Source organism: Triticum urartu, chromosome 3 (genome assembly GCF_003073215.2).
Source record: "Triticum urartu cultivar G1812 chromosome 3, Tu2.1, whole genome shotgun sequence".
Lineage (NCBI taxonomy): Eukaryota > Viridiplantae > Streptophyta > Magnoliopsida > Poales > Poaceae > Triticum > Triticum urartu.
Window position 1 is genome coordinate 554841571 of NC_053024.1, and position 14192 is coordinate 554855762.

Genomic DNA, 14192 nt, shown 5'->3' on the forward strand with positions numbered 1-14192 from the left:
GCCCTGGCGACCTCAAGCACGACCTAGAGACATTCCTCGGTGCTAGGCCGCAGGCCGGCGTCGTCGACCATCTAGCACAGCCGGCTGATGCTCGCGCTCATCGCCTCCATGGGTCTAGCTTCTAGTCAACTGATCTTGCGATTGGAGTGATCATTCTTGCCCTTGGTTAGGGTGCATAGGTGCGTAGGATTTCATAGATTGGACTGGTGGGGACAAGTGCAGACTGCGTTGCATTCACATGTGTGTTGGCCAGCTACTACACCTGCCTTTGGCTGTATGACAGGTGGGCCAGCCACCTGTTGGGCCCACGAGTCATTCACCCAAATGTAGGTGCAGTAAGTCAATGAAGTTGTGCCCCCCTCCGTCCCAAAACACTTAGTCACGGTACATTAACTCCCTCCTCGTTTCTTATTTCGTGACATATCAACCAATGAGAGATGTGGGTCGTGCATGCTTTTAATGACTTGAGACTACCAAACATGACATGCAATGGTTAGTTCATTGCATGTAATCCTATTAATTAGCAAAAAGACATTAAGTTCTCTCGCTTTCCCCTTCGTCTTGGTCATGGTGCACAACCTAAGAGCATGGTTAATAATTAATAGTATAGCCAGCTGCTGGCTATATGATGTTGCCATGTCATAGTAGAGCCATCACTTGTAGCCACTCATACAATAAGGTTAGCTATAAGGCTGGCTATAAGAGTACTACCTTTTCTCATCTTTTCTCTCTCTCTTTCTCAATATTTATTGTATATCGGCCTAGGAATCCGCATATAGCTTGGCTCTTGCATGAGATCCCACTCCTCTTTTTCACTTGCTCTAAGATGACTTAGACTAGCCACAGTGGGAGTAACTTCTGTAGTAACATCGAGTCCAACTCAATAAATTTGCTTATGTGGCAATGATTTAATGAGGAGAGAGCTAGGTTGAGTAACTTAGCTAATTATTACTATAACATCACATGTCCCAATGCAATATGAGTCTATAACCTAATAAATGAGGCTTTGCATGTTACCATACTTATGTTACTACCCACTATGAAAGGTAGTACTAGTGTATGTTACTCTTCATTGTGGCTAGTCATACACCTAGACAGAGGGAGTAGTCTCAAGCCATTGGATGCATACGCACCCCATGTCTCGTATTTGTATTGGGTGATTTCTTTTTTCGTGGCAAGAAACAGGGAATGAGTGGGTAGTTAATGCACCGCGCCTAAAAGTTTTGGGATTACTATTTGGTTTTCATAACGTGACTAATGCACCAGTATGGAGGGAGTACAATAGTAGTCTTTGATTGCAATTTTTTCTTGGTAGCTTACAAAGCTGAGCGCTTGGTGAGTACAATAGTAGTCTGATTGATGAGACTTCAGATTTGAGCCATCTACCGGAAGGTATAAAACAATACACCATGTATTTATTTACAGAGGGAGTAGTACATTTTTTGTGACATGCATTACTAGACTACTAGTCAAATACTAAAGCCAGATGGACGTGGTAGTACTACTAAATCCAAATGGTGGTGCTAGTACTAGTAGTAGTACTACCAATGTAGTAGCACTGTACTACCCGTTTGTCAAATTATTACGTGTTGCTCGTTGCAGTGAAGTGAAAAAACCCTGTGCCGGGGATGACACTTGATTATAGGCGCCGTGTTCAGCATAACACATAAGTCAGCCTCACTGTCTGCAGTCACTATCATCATGGCGATAGAGCTAGCCTGCTTACAACTAGCTGTGTTTGACATAATTTCCCATGCGTAGATGCCCGCGCATTGCACGGAACACCAAGATTGGGGGTGGACGACGCCGGCAGCGGCCATCGCGCCAGATTTTCCCATGGCCTTCTAGATGTGGTGGGAGGAGATAAGGCCGATTGTGAGAGACAACGAGTTGTTTGTAAATAGGGAACAAATGCGGGCATCTTTTTTCAAAACTGGAGAAGTTTGGTTTGTATGCGTCTGATCTAGATCCGACGGCTATTGGTGAAAGATGGCAGGCACAACATCATCACCAACTTAGGACCTCTTTGATTCGCAGGATTTTGAAAACGCAGGAATAGGACATGGCAATATTACAAGTTTCAAATTGATATTACAAATTTATGAGTAATGCTGCACCTACGAAGAGGGAATCTAGGAAGTTTATGTAAGAACTTTCGTTACTTTAGGTGGATGCAGCATTATCATAGAAACTAAAATCCACCACCCTAACAAGTCACTAATGGGAAAATAAATGTTTGAGTCTCTCGACACTTTATGTTTCAAAAACAAATTCAGCTTCTGCGGAGACTTTGTCATTTAGGCTTAGACGCTTGCGGTGATTAGCATGCCATTCATTGTTGCGCCAGAGAACGCCAAACCTCATTACCTTGAGCACACTTTCCTCCAAAACAAAGAACCTGGCCAATTTAATCTCAGATGTGCTGCCTCGGTAGTCGATCAAATCAATTTCTGTAAGATGGAGATCAAGGCATTCGATGAGATTGTTATAGTGCAACACATTTTCACTTTCGGTTCTTTTTTATCTGCAAAAGAAGAGAACATATTAGAGCAGCTGGCTGTATAAGATTGCCGTGTGTCATCAAGAGGTACCAATATCATTCGCTCATACAATAGGGTTGGCTGGCTAGTGATATTTTTTTACTCACTCTCTCTCTCTCTTTCCTCTCATTGACCTAGGAGCACGTGAAGAGCTTGGGCATTTTCTGCCTTCCACTATGTGGCCGATGCCATATTTCTCAAAAGTATGCCACATAATATGCATCGATGTCAAATCAAAAGATTTTGCCACCGCTCTCGCGATGTGAGAGAGTTGGCACCGCTGTGCACACAGACCCACATGTATAAACAAATCAATAAAACCAACTACACCAGCCTCTCTCTCTCTCCCACGCAAGTGTTTTTTCTGGCACCGGAGCAAAGTAGGTGATCTAGATTGGGGCACCAGGTGAGAAATGGAGGGGCATCGATGCCAAATGCATCACAAGTGAATTTGGCACGTGTTTTGGCGTACATAGTGGAGGGCCGTTATAGCCCACTTTTGTACTACCTCGTATTTAGTGTAAAATTTTGACCATAGATTTACCTAAGTAAATGTCGATGCATGTCACCAAAAATTATACCATTTGAAATTATGTTCAAATACGAATCCAACAATATAATTTTTAGTGACATGCATTAACATTTTGTCAGTTAAATCTATGGTCTAATTTTGATACTACAAAATAGGAAGAGTAAACCAAGACGGAGGTAGTACTTACTCTTAGGGTAACCATAGAGTTACTAGCCTAAGTTACTTTCCACTATGACTAGCCTAGGCTACTATATTAGTACAATAACAAAAACGATGCAGGTGATCATGTGAGAAAAAATACTAAAAACATTTCTTTCGGTGCAGTGCGTAGATGCCATTTTGAGCACTACTCTTGTCATCGTAATTTGGGAAAATTACGAAAAAATTGAGCTACGTTGTGATTACTGTTTACTAATAGGAAATAAGTTTCACCTCAATGAGTAGCTTCTCCGTGCACGGAAAGCATGTAAGGAATCCAACAACTTGATCCAGATTGGGGCCGATAGATTTTATTGCCAAGATCTTCACTATGCGCATAGACTAGGTCAAGCTTGTGGGAATTATTTTCTAGAAGACGGCCGTAAATACATTAATAAGAAATTTTTAAAATGTGAATTTCAAGAATACGGAGAAGAAGATTAGTGTTGTACCTGAACGATTACGGATCCAATAAAGAGTTCGGAGAATTTGGCAGAGGAGTACACCAACGCTGTCAATTTTGGCGCGTCAATGACCCTAATTTTTGTTGGACCTTCTAGATCAGATACATGCAATCTCTCAAGGAAAGGCACATTCTCAATGATCATAATGTGGAATAGCTGGAGTGATCTCTTCCCAATTGATGTCTTGTTGCGGGGCTAGCAAGACACATAAATCCATCAGAGATTCGTCGAAGCGATGTGGAGGCTAATGACACTACAAAAAAATACACTTCCGTGATGATACGTGTTTGTCACAATAGGTCACGTTTTCTGTCATGCATGTACATCCATGACAATTTTATGACAGAATCAAGATAGTCATGCTTGTGCTGTCGTAGAAGTGTTCCATGACATTACCAACATTATCATCACGGAAGTGTCCACTTCCATGATGATAAATCGCGCGTCACAGAAGTGATTTCGTCAAGGGTGACTGACACGTGGCATCCACTGTAACGAAACACTGTTAAGCTATCGGGTCCGGTTTTGGATCCGATAACCCGTTAACAGCCCCGACCAATGGGGATTTTCCACATGTAAAATCATTATTGGCTGGAGGAAACACGTGTCGGCTCAACGTTGGGACAGATGTCATCCACTCATTGGACCAAAAGCGCCTATGATACGTCGACACGTGGCACGGCCCAACAGAGGCCCATTCCTGTGAAAAGGCCGGCCCATTTGACTTGGTCAAAAGGTGGCGGGCCAGCCCACGGCAAGCCTATTAACGGCCTATTCGCATATATCCCATTTATAGCCCGCTAACCGAGGCCCCGTTTACGACCTATCCGAAATAGGCCCAGTAGCGTCATCTGGGCCATCCAATATAATTCCAACCCATTTAAACTTCCGGCCCATGTATGGCCCATGACGTCTTTCCACCCATATGAGGCCCTTAGTAACTCTTGGCCCATTAATGACCCGTGGTAAAACTGGCCCGTAATGAACAGTGTATCACTTTATACCCATTAACGGCATGTGGTGAAACTGGCCCGTAATGAACAGTGTATCACTTTATACCCATTAACGGCCCATTATTTCGTTGGGCCGTTTCCAGCCCATGTTATCTTTCGGCCTTCTTAGGGCCCATTTATTCTTGGGCTCATTTCCAACATTCGTTTACTTACGACCCGTTACTATCATTTTCTGCTTGTGGGCCAAATTCAGCCCGTGGTTACAGTCGACCCGTTTGTGGCCCGTTAATATGTTGGGCCGTTTTCATAGCGTCATCAAATACGGCCGATTAACGATGGCCCGTTATGGTTGGCCCATGAACTGACGATTTCAACTCTAGCCCATTTATGACCATAATGTGGTCTGTTATTGGCCCATGCTTGGCCAACCGATCATATGGCCCGGAGAAGGCCCATTGATGATACGGCCCGTAGAAGGCCCATTGTGTCTACGGCCCATATAAGGCCCATTGTTTCTACGCCCCGTAGAAGGCCCATTGTTTCAATGGCCTGTAGGAGGCCCATATCTAGTAGAAAAGGGGGCTTTGGTCCAGGCCGGGTAAGCCCATTAGTCCCGGTTCAGTCCAGAACCGGGACCAATGGGTGCATTTATCCCGGTTCGTGCGGCTAAGGCATTAGTCCCGGTTCACCTGGGCCCTTTAGTCCCGGTTCGTGCCACGAACCGGGACTAAAGGGTGCGATGCCCATTAGTCCCGGTTGGTGGCACCAACCGGTACTAAAGGTTAGACCTTTAGTCCCGGTTGGTGCCACCAACCGGAACTAATGGGCTTTGAGGCATTAGTACCGGTTCATGGCACAAACCGGTACTAAAGGTCCCATTTTCAAACTCTCCCCCCCTGTGGACCGCCTTTTCAGTTTTAGAAAAAACAAAAGAAAATGATGGAAATGTAAAAAAAATAAAAAAATAAGTTTCCCATGTGATATGTGGTCTAGTTGTTGGGAAAATTTACAAATATGAATTTCGACTTTATTTACAAAATCTCTCTCGAATTTGTAAAATGGGCATAACTTTTGCATACGAACTCGGATTAAAAAGTTTTTTATATGAAAAATCATCTACTCGAAAAGTTACATCCGATGGAGACGGCCCTACGGCCTGTTTGCAAATTTGTAGAATCCTCAAATTCCAAAAGGAAGTTAAGCGTGCTCAGGCTGGGGGAGTGGGAGGATAGGTGACCGTCCGGGAAGTTAGATGATTTGGAATGATGAGGGGTGATTAGAGATTAAATTGAGTAGTGATGAGGGGTGATTAGAGATTAGAGGTTAAAATAATTCAGAAATTTGAAAATAAAAAAATTCAATTTTAAAAAAAAAAATTCAAAAAAAAAACTTCCAATTTTTTTTTCAAAAAAAATCAGAAAATTTCCTTTAGTACCGGTTGGTGTTACCAACCGGGACTAAAGGTGGACCGGCCACGTGGAGGGCCTTTAGTCCCGGTTCTGTTTGAACCGGGACTAAAGGGTCAGGGCATTAGTACCGACCCTTTAGTCCCGGTTCAGGAAACCGGGACTAAAGGCCCTTACGAACCGGGACAACATGCCCTTTTTCTACCAGTGATGTGAACTACAGTAAATATGAAGCCCATGGTTATTGTGGCCTAGTTTTAAAAAATAGGTTATTGTGGCCACTTAGCAAACCGCGGAAAAATAACTGCACTGACTACAAGAGGAAACAAATAAACAAGACAATAAGGAAATAAATTAGCAGCAACTTATGCTAGGATATCACAGGCTATTACACATATTACATCCATGGGCATCAAAGTTCACCACCAGTGCAAATATAGGGAACAAAGCAGCATGTAAACGCGCAGCAAAACAAAGTCCAGAATGAAACACTTCAGAAGAGCTCAAGAAACAATATCTGGGTACCCATAATGCTTGGCATGTGCTTAGCAAGCTTATTAACTTTGTCTTGTTTGGCGCTTAATCTCCAGCACTTTGCTGTTGCACAGAAAGTAATGCATCTGAAATTCTGCAGGGACTTCCTCAGTCCTTCAGGCTTCTGTCATACATCTGATCGATGTCTTTCAACTTGTTGAGACTCAAAAGAAGCCGAACTGATTCAGGCAGCGAGTTGAAGAGCTGGTGCCAGCAGTAGTAGCAGTAACTCGAACACTTACATCTCAGACAGGACTTTTGGGGTTGTCTCAGTGTCTTCAATATCTTTCATCTTTCTTGGGAGACCAACAGGATGTCTCACTATCTTGAACCTTATCTGCATTACTTCCTTTACATTGCATAACGGGGGTACTCTTCTCCAATATTTTATCCGCGTTCTAAAAGAAGAAACACAAACACATCACAGGTTTACAATGTAGTATATGAAACTCATTTTGGTAAACCAGTTCAGTAGTAAGGTGGACAGGATAACAGCATGAAACAAACATATATCTATGTAGTATGGTCACTGTATGGTCTATATCATTCTAGTTTATGTTGCCAAATCAAGATAGATACAGTTCGAATCATATCTATTTAAGACAAAGCAGCATAGACAGAATATAAGTGTGGGAAACTACACAGCAATAACAACACTTGTAATGTGCATGGCATGAGAACATAACTGTTTATTCAATTGAAACTGAAATCAACATAGAGCAAGTTACAAAAGCAAACACGTTAAAGAAACAGGTTTAAAACATACCTGTTGCGCCATTGGAGTTTCAATTGCATCCTTCAAATTTGAAATTAGTTGGTATGAGTAAATACAGTGATGCAAGAGCAAAGTAGTATGAACCATAGCTACGGAACCTGACCTGAGAACAATTCTTCTTCTACTTTAAGCGTTGACTTGGGGTTCGGAGTGGTGGTCCTCGTGCTTTGGGCACTGCAGTTGCCTTACTAACTGCTCGTGTTTGGGTGCTCTGTGGTGGAGACGGTGCTGTGTCAATGGGAACTGGGTTACTATCTGCTGGGGTTGGGGTTAGAAGGGGTGTAGCTGGTTCTCTGTCCAACTGGGTAGGGGTACAATCTGCGTGAGTCTGGGTTATGTGTGGTGGGGCTGGTTCTTGGGCAAGTACAACCGTGGTTCTATCTCCATCGACAGGTAGCACGATCTTTTCTGAAGACCGTGTTTTTACTCCCACAGATACTGCCATCACCCCCTCCAATTGAAATGGCTGATAAACAAGAAAAGTAATTGAATGTACAGACATTGTAAGATAGACAGGTGCAATGGATAGTAGGGAAGAAAACAGGGCATGAAATAATTCACATTTATGTTGTCTAACCAAACAGAATAGCAGGACATAATTTCACATATATGATGGCTAATTAAACAGGATAGCATGACACAATTTCACATGTATGATGGCTAACTAAACAGGATAGAATGACATACTTCAAAATATGATGACTATGTAAACAGGATGACATGATATAACTATACGATGTGTCTATTAAAGTGGTTGGCATGCCATAAATCACAAACATGCCGTCGATGGAAACATGATGGCATGATATAATTCACGGATAGAATGACATAATTTAAAATATGATGACTATGTAAACAGGATGAGATGATATAACTATATTATGTCTTTAGAAAATGGGTTGGCATGCCATAATTTAGATACATGATGTCTATGTAAACATCATGGCATGATATAATTCAAATATATGATTTATATACTAAGAAAGTGAGCAGACGGCAATCGTATGATGTGTCAACTAAGGTGATGGCATTCAATATCGTGTATATGATGTAAAAACTAGGCATTGCAATACAACATATGCATGATATGAGTAATATAACCCTGCCAAGTTTGAGCATACATCTCAGGGGGATAATAGGACTGGTCATCTGCCTCTGAATCCTCCTCTGAAGAGCTATCTGTAACCTGCAAGATATCTGCTTCAGCAGGTAGCATTGTCTGCTCTGAAGACCTTGTTTTCACTCCAGATTTCTCCATCACCAATTCAAATGGCTGATGCACAGGAATAGCAGTTGAATATATAAACATTATCGACAAAAGCAATGAGAAATACAAAAAAGGATGACATGATATAATTCACACATATGATGCTTGGCTAAACAACATGGCATTGCATAATTCACATATATAATGCCTTGCAACAAGATAGCATTGCATAATTCATAGATATAATGTCTTGCAACAAGATGGCATTGCATAATTCATATATATGGTAATTAGAAACTAAACATGTGGCATTCACACAAAGCATGTCTAAACTAAGCAAATGACATAGCAATGCAAGATACCATACGCACGATATGAGCAACATAACCCTGCCAAGTTAGAGCATGCACCTCAGGGGGGATAGGACTGGTCATCTGTCTCAGAATCCTCCTCTAAGGAGCTATCTGTAACCAGCAAGACACGTGCTTTGTCAGATAGGATTGTCTGCTCTGAAGACCTTGTTTCCACTCCAGATTTTTCCATGACCGTGACGAATGGCTGATGCACAGGAAGAGTAATTGAATGTACTAAAATTCTTGACAAATTTAACACGTAATAAAAAATGATGTCATGATATAATTTGAAGGAAATATGCCCTAGAGGCAATAATAAAGTTATTATTTATTTCCTTATATCATGATAAATGTTTATTATTGATGCTAGAATTGTATTAACCAGAAACATAATATATGTGTGAATACATATACAAACAGAGTGTCACTAGTATGCCTCTACTTGACTAGCTCGTTGATCAAAGATGGTTATGTTTCCTAACCATATACATGAGTTGTCATTTGATTAACGGGATCACATCATTAGGAGAATGATGTGATTGACTTAACCCATTCCGTTAGCTTAGCACTTGATCGTTTAGTTTGTTGCTATTGCTTTCTTCATGACTTATACATGTTCCTATGACTATGAGATTATGCAACTCCCGTTTACCGGAGGAACACTTTGTGTGCCACGAAACGTCACAACGTAACTGGGTGATTATTAAGGTGCTCTACAGGTGTCTCCGAGGGTACTTGTTGGGTTGGTGTATATGGAGATTAGGATTTGTCACTCCGATTGTCGGAGAGGTATCTCTGGGCCCACTCGGTAATGCACATCATTATAAGCCTTGCAAGCATTGCAACTAATGAGTTGGTTGCGGGATGATGTATTATGGAACGAGTAAAGAGACTTGCCGTTAACGAGATTGAACTAGGTATTGAGATACCGATGATCGAATCTCGGGCAAGTAACATACCGATGACAAAGGGAACAACGTATGTTTTTATGCGGTTTAACCGATAAAGATCTTCGTAGAATATGTAGGGGCCAATATGAGCATCCAGGTTCCGCTATTGGTTATTGACCGGAGACGTGTCTCGGTCATGTCTACATAGTTCTCGAACCCGTAGGGTCCGCACGCTTAAAGTTCGATGACGGTTATATTATGAGTTTATGTGTTTTGGTGTACTGAAGGAGTTCGGACTCCCGGATGAGATCGGGGACTTGACGAGGAGTCTCGAAATGGACGAGACGTAAAGATCGATATATTGGACGACTATATTCGAACATCCGAAAGTTTCCGAGTGATTCGGGTATTTTCGGGAGTACCGGGGAGTTACGGGAATTCGTATTGGGCCTTAATGGGCCATACGGGAAAGAAGAGAAACGCCTCAAAGGGTGGCCGCACCCCTCCCCATGGGCTGGTCCGAATTGGACTAGGGAGGGGGGGCGCCCCCTTCCTTCCTTCTCCTTTTCCCTTCCCTTTCCTTCCCTCCTACTCCCAATACTTGGAAGGGCTCCTAGTTCTACTAGGAAAGGGGGAATCCTACTCCCGGTGGGAGTAGGACTCCCCTAGGGCGCGCCATAGAGAGGGCCGGCCCTCCCCCTCCTCCAATCCTTTATATACGGGGGCAGGGGGCACCCCAAAGACATCTTAGCCGTGTGCGGTGCCCCCTTCCACCATAATCCACCTCGATCATATCATAGCGGTGCTCAGGCGAAGCCCTGCGTCGGTAGAACATCATCATCACGACCACGCCATCGTGCTAATGGAACTCTCCCTCAAAGCTCGGCTCGATCGGAGTTCGAGGGACATCATCGAGTTTGAACGTGTGCAGAACTCGGAGGTGCCGTGCGTTCGGTACTTGGATCGGTCGGATCATGAAGACGTACGACTACATCAACCGCGTTGTACTAACGCTTCCTCTTTCGGTCTACGAGGGTACGTAGACAACACTATCCCCTCTCGTTGCTATGCATCACCATGATCTTGCGTGTGCGTAGGAATTTTTTTTAAATTACTACGTTCCCAACAGTGCATCCAGAGCCTGGTTTTATGCGTTTGATTGTAATATGCACGAGTAGAACACAAGTGAGTTGTGGCGATATAAGTCATACTGCTTACCCAGCATGTCAAACTTTGGTTCGGCGGTATTGTGGATGAGCGGCCCGGACCGGACATTACGCTGTACGCTTACGCGAGACTGGTTTTACCGTCCGTGCTTGCACACAGGTGGCTAGCGGGGTGTCAGTTTCTCCAACTTTAGTTGAACCGAGTGTGGCTACGCCCGGTCCTTGAGAAGGTTAAAACGGCACCAACTTTACAAACTATCATTGTGGTTTTGATGCGTAGGTAAGAACGGTTCTTGCTAAGCCCATAGCAGCCACGTAAAACTTGCAACAACAAAGTAGAGGACGTCTAACTTGTTTTTGCAGGGCATGTTGTGATATGATATGGTCAAGACGTGATGAGATATAAGTTGTTGTATAAGATGATCATGTTTTGTTGAAGTTATCGGCAACTGGCAGAAGCCTTATGGTTGTCTCTTTATTGCATAAGATGCAAGCGCCAAATAATTGCTTTACAATTATCGCTATGCGATAGCAATAGTTGTAAGAGAAATAGTTGGCGTGATGACCATGTGACGACACATTGATATAGATCGAGATGATGGAGATCATGGTGTCATGCCGGTGACAATGGAAATCACGACGATGTTTTGGAGATGGAGATCAAAGGCACAAGATGATGATGGCCATATCATGTCACATATTTTGATTGCATGTGATGTTTATCTTTTATGCATCTTATTTTGCTTAGTTCGACGGTAGCATTATAAGATGATCTCTCACTAAATTTCAAGATAAAAGTGTTCTCCCTGAGTATGCACCGTTGCCAAAGTTCGTCGTGCCCAGACACCACGTGATGATTGGGTGTGATAAGCTCTACGTCCATCTACAACGGGTGCAAGCCAGTTTTGCACACGCAGAATACTCAGGTTAAACTTGACTAGCCTAGCATATGCAGATATGGCCTCGGAACACTGAAACTGAAAGGTCGAGCATGAATCATATAGTAGATATGATCAACATAGTGATGTTCACCATTGAAAACTACTCCATTTCACGTCGGTTATGGTTTAGTTGATTTGGATCACGTGATCACTTAGAAGATTAGAGGGATGTCTTTCTAAGTGGGAGTTCTTAAGTAATATGATTAATTGAACTTAAATTTATCATGAACTTAGTCCTGGTAGTATAAGCATATCTATGTTGTAGATCAATAGCTCGCGTTTAGCTCCCCTGTTTTATTTTTGATATGTTCCTAGAAGAAAACTCAGTTGAAAGATGTTAGTAGCAATGATGCGGATCAGATCCGTGATCTGAGGTTTATCCTCATTGCTGCATAGAAGAATTATGTCCTTAATGCACCGCTAGGTGACAAACCTATTGTAGGAGGAGATGCAGATGTCATGAACGTTTGGCTAGCTCAATATGATGACTACTTGATAGTTTAGTGCACCATGCTTAACAGCTTAGAATCGGGACTTCAAAGACGTTTTGAACGTCATGGATCATATGGATGTTCCAGGAGTTGAAGTTAATATTTCAAGCAAATACCCGAGTTGAGAGATATGAAGTCTCCAACAAGTTTTATAGCTAAAAGACGGAGGAGAATAGCTCAAGCAGTGAGCATGTGTTCAGATTGTCTGGGTACTACAATCGCTTGAATCAAGTGGGAGTTAATCTTCCAGATAAAATAGTGATTGACAGAATTCTCTAGTCACCATCACCAAGTTAGTAGAACTTCGTGATGAACTATAGTATGCAAGGGATGATGAAAACGATTCCCGAGCTTTTCATGATGATGAAATCGATGAAGGTAGAAATCAAGAAAGAGCATCAAGTGTTGATGATTAACAAGACCACTAGTTTCGCAAAAAGGGAAAAGGGAAAGAAAGGATACTTCAAGAAGAACGGCAAGCAAGTTGCTGCTTAAGTGAAGAAGCCCAAGTCTGGTCCTAAGCCTGAGACTAAGTGCTTCTACTGCAAAGGGACTGGTCACTGGAAGCGGAACTGCCCCAAGTATTTGGTGGATAAGAAGGATGGCAAAGTGAACAAAGGTATATTTGATATACAGATTATTGATGTGTATTTTACTAGTGTTCGTAGCAACCCCTCGGTATTTGATACTGGTTCAGTTGCTAAGAGTAGTAACTCGAAACGGGAGTTGCAGAATGAACAGAGACTAGTTAAGGGTGAAGTGACGATGTGTGTTGGAAGTGGTTCCAAGATTGATATGATCATCATCGCACACTCCCTATACTTTCGGGATTAGTGTTGAACCTAAATAAGTGTTATTTGGTGTTTGCGTTGAGCATGAATATGATTTGATCATGTTTATTGCAATATGGTTATTCATTTAAGTAAGAGAATAAATTGTTGTTCTATTTACATGAATGAAACCTTCTATGGTCATACACCAAATGAAAATGGTTTGTTGGATCTCGATCGTGGTGATACACATTCTCATAATATTGAAGCCAAAAGATGCAAAGTTAATAATGATAGTGCAACTTATTTTTGGCAGTCTCGTTTAGGTCATATTGGTGTAAAGCGCATGAAGAAAATCCATGCTGATGGGCTTTTGGAATCACTTGATTATGAATCAGTTGATGCTTGCGAACCGTGCCTCATGGGCAAGATGACTAAGACTCCGTTCTCCGGAACAATGGAGCAAGAAACTGACTTATTGGAAATAATACATAATGATGTATGCAGTCCAATGAATGTTGAGGCTCGTGGCGGGTATCGTTATTTTCTGACCTTCACAGATGATTTGAGCAGATATGGGTATATCTACTTGATGAAACATAAGTCTGAAACATTTGAAAAGTTCAAAAAAACTTCAGAGTGAAGTGGAAAATCATCATGACAAGAAAATAAAGTTTCTACGATCTGATCGCAGAGACAAATATTTGAGTTACGAGTTTGGTCTTCAATTAAAACAATGTGGAATAGTTTCACAAAATCGTGCCACCTGGAACACCACAACATAATGGTGTGTCCGAACGTCACAACCGTACTATTATTGGATATAGTGCAATCTATGATTTTTCTTACCGATTAACCACTATAGTTTTGAGGTTATGCATTAGAGACAATTACATTCACGTTAAATAGGGCACCATCTAAATCCGTTGAGACGACACCGTATGAACTATGGTTTGGCAAGAAACCTAAGCT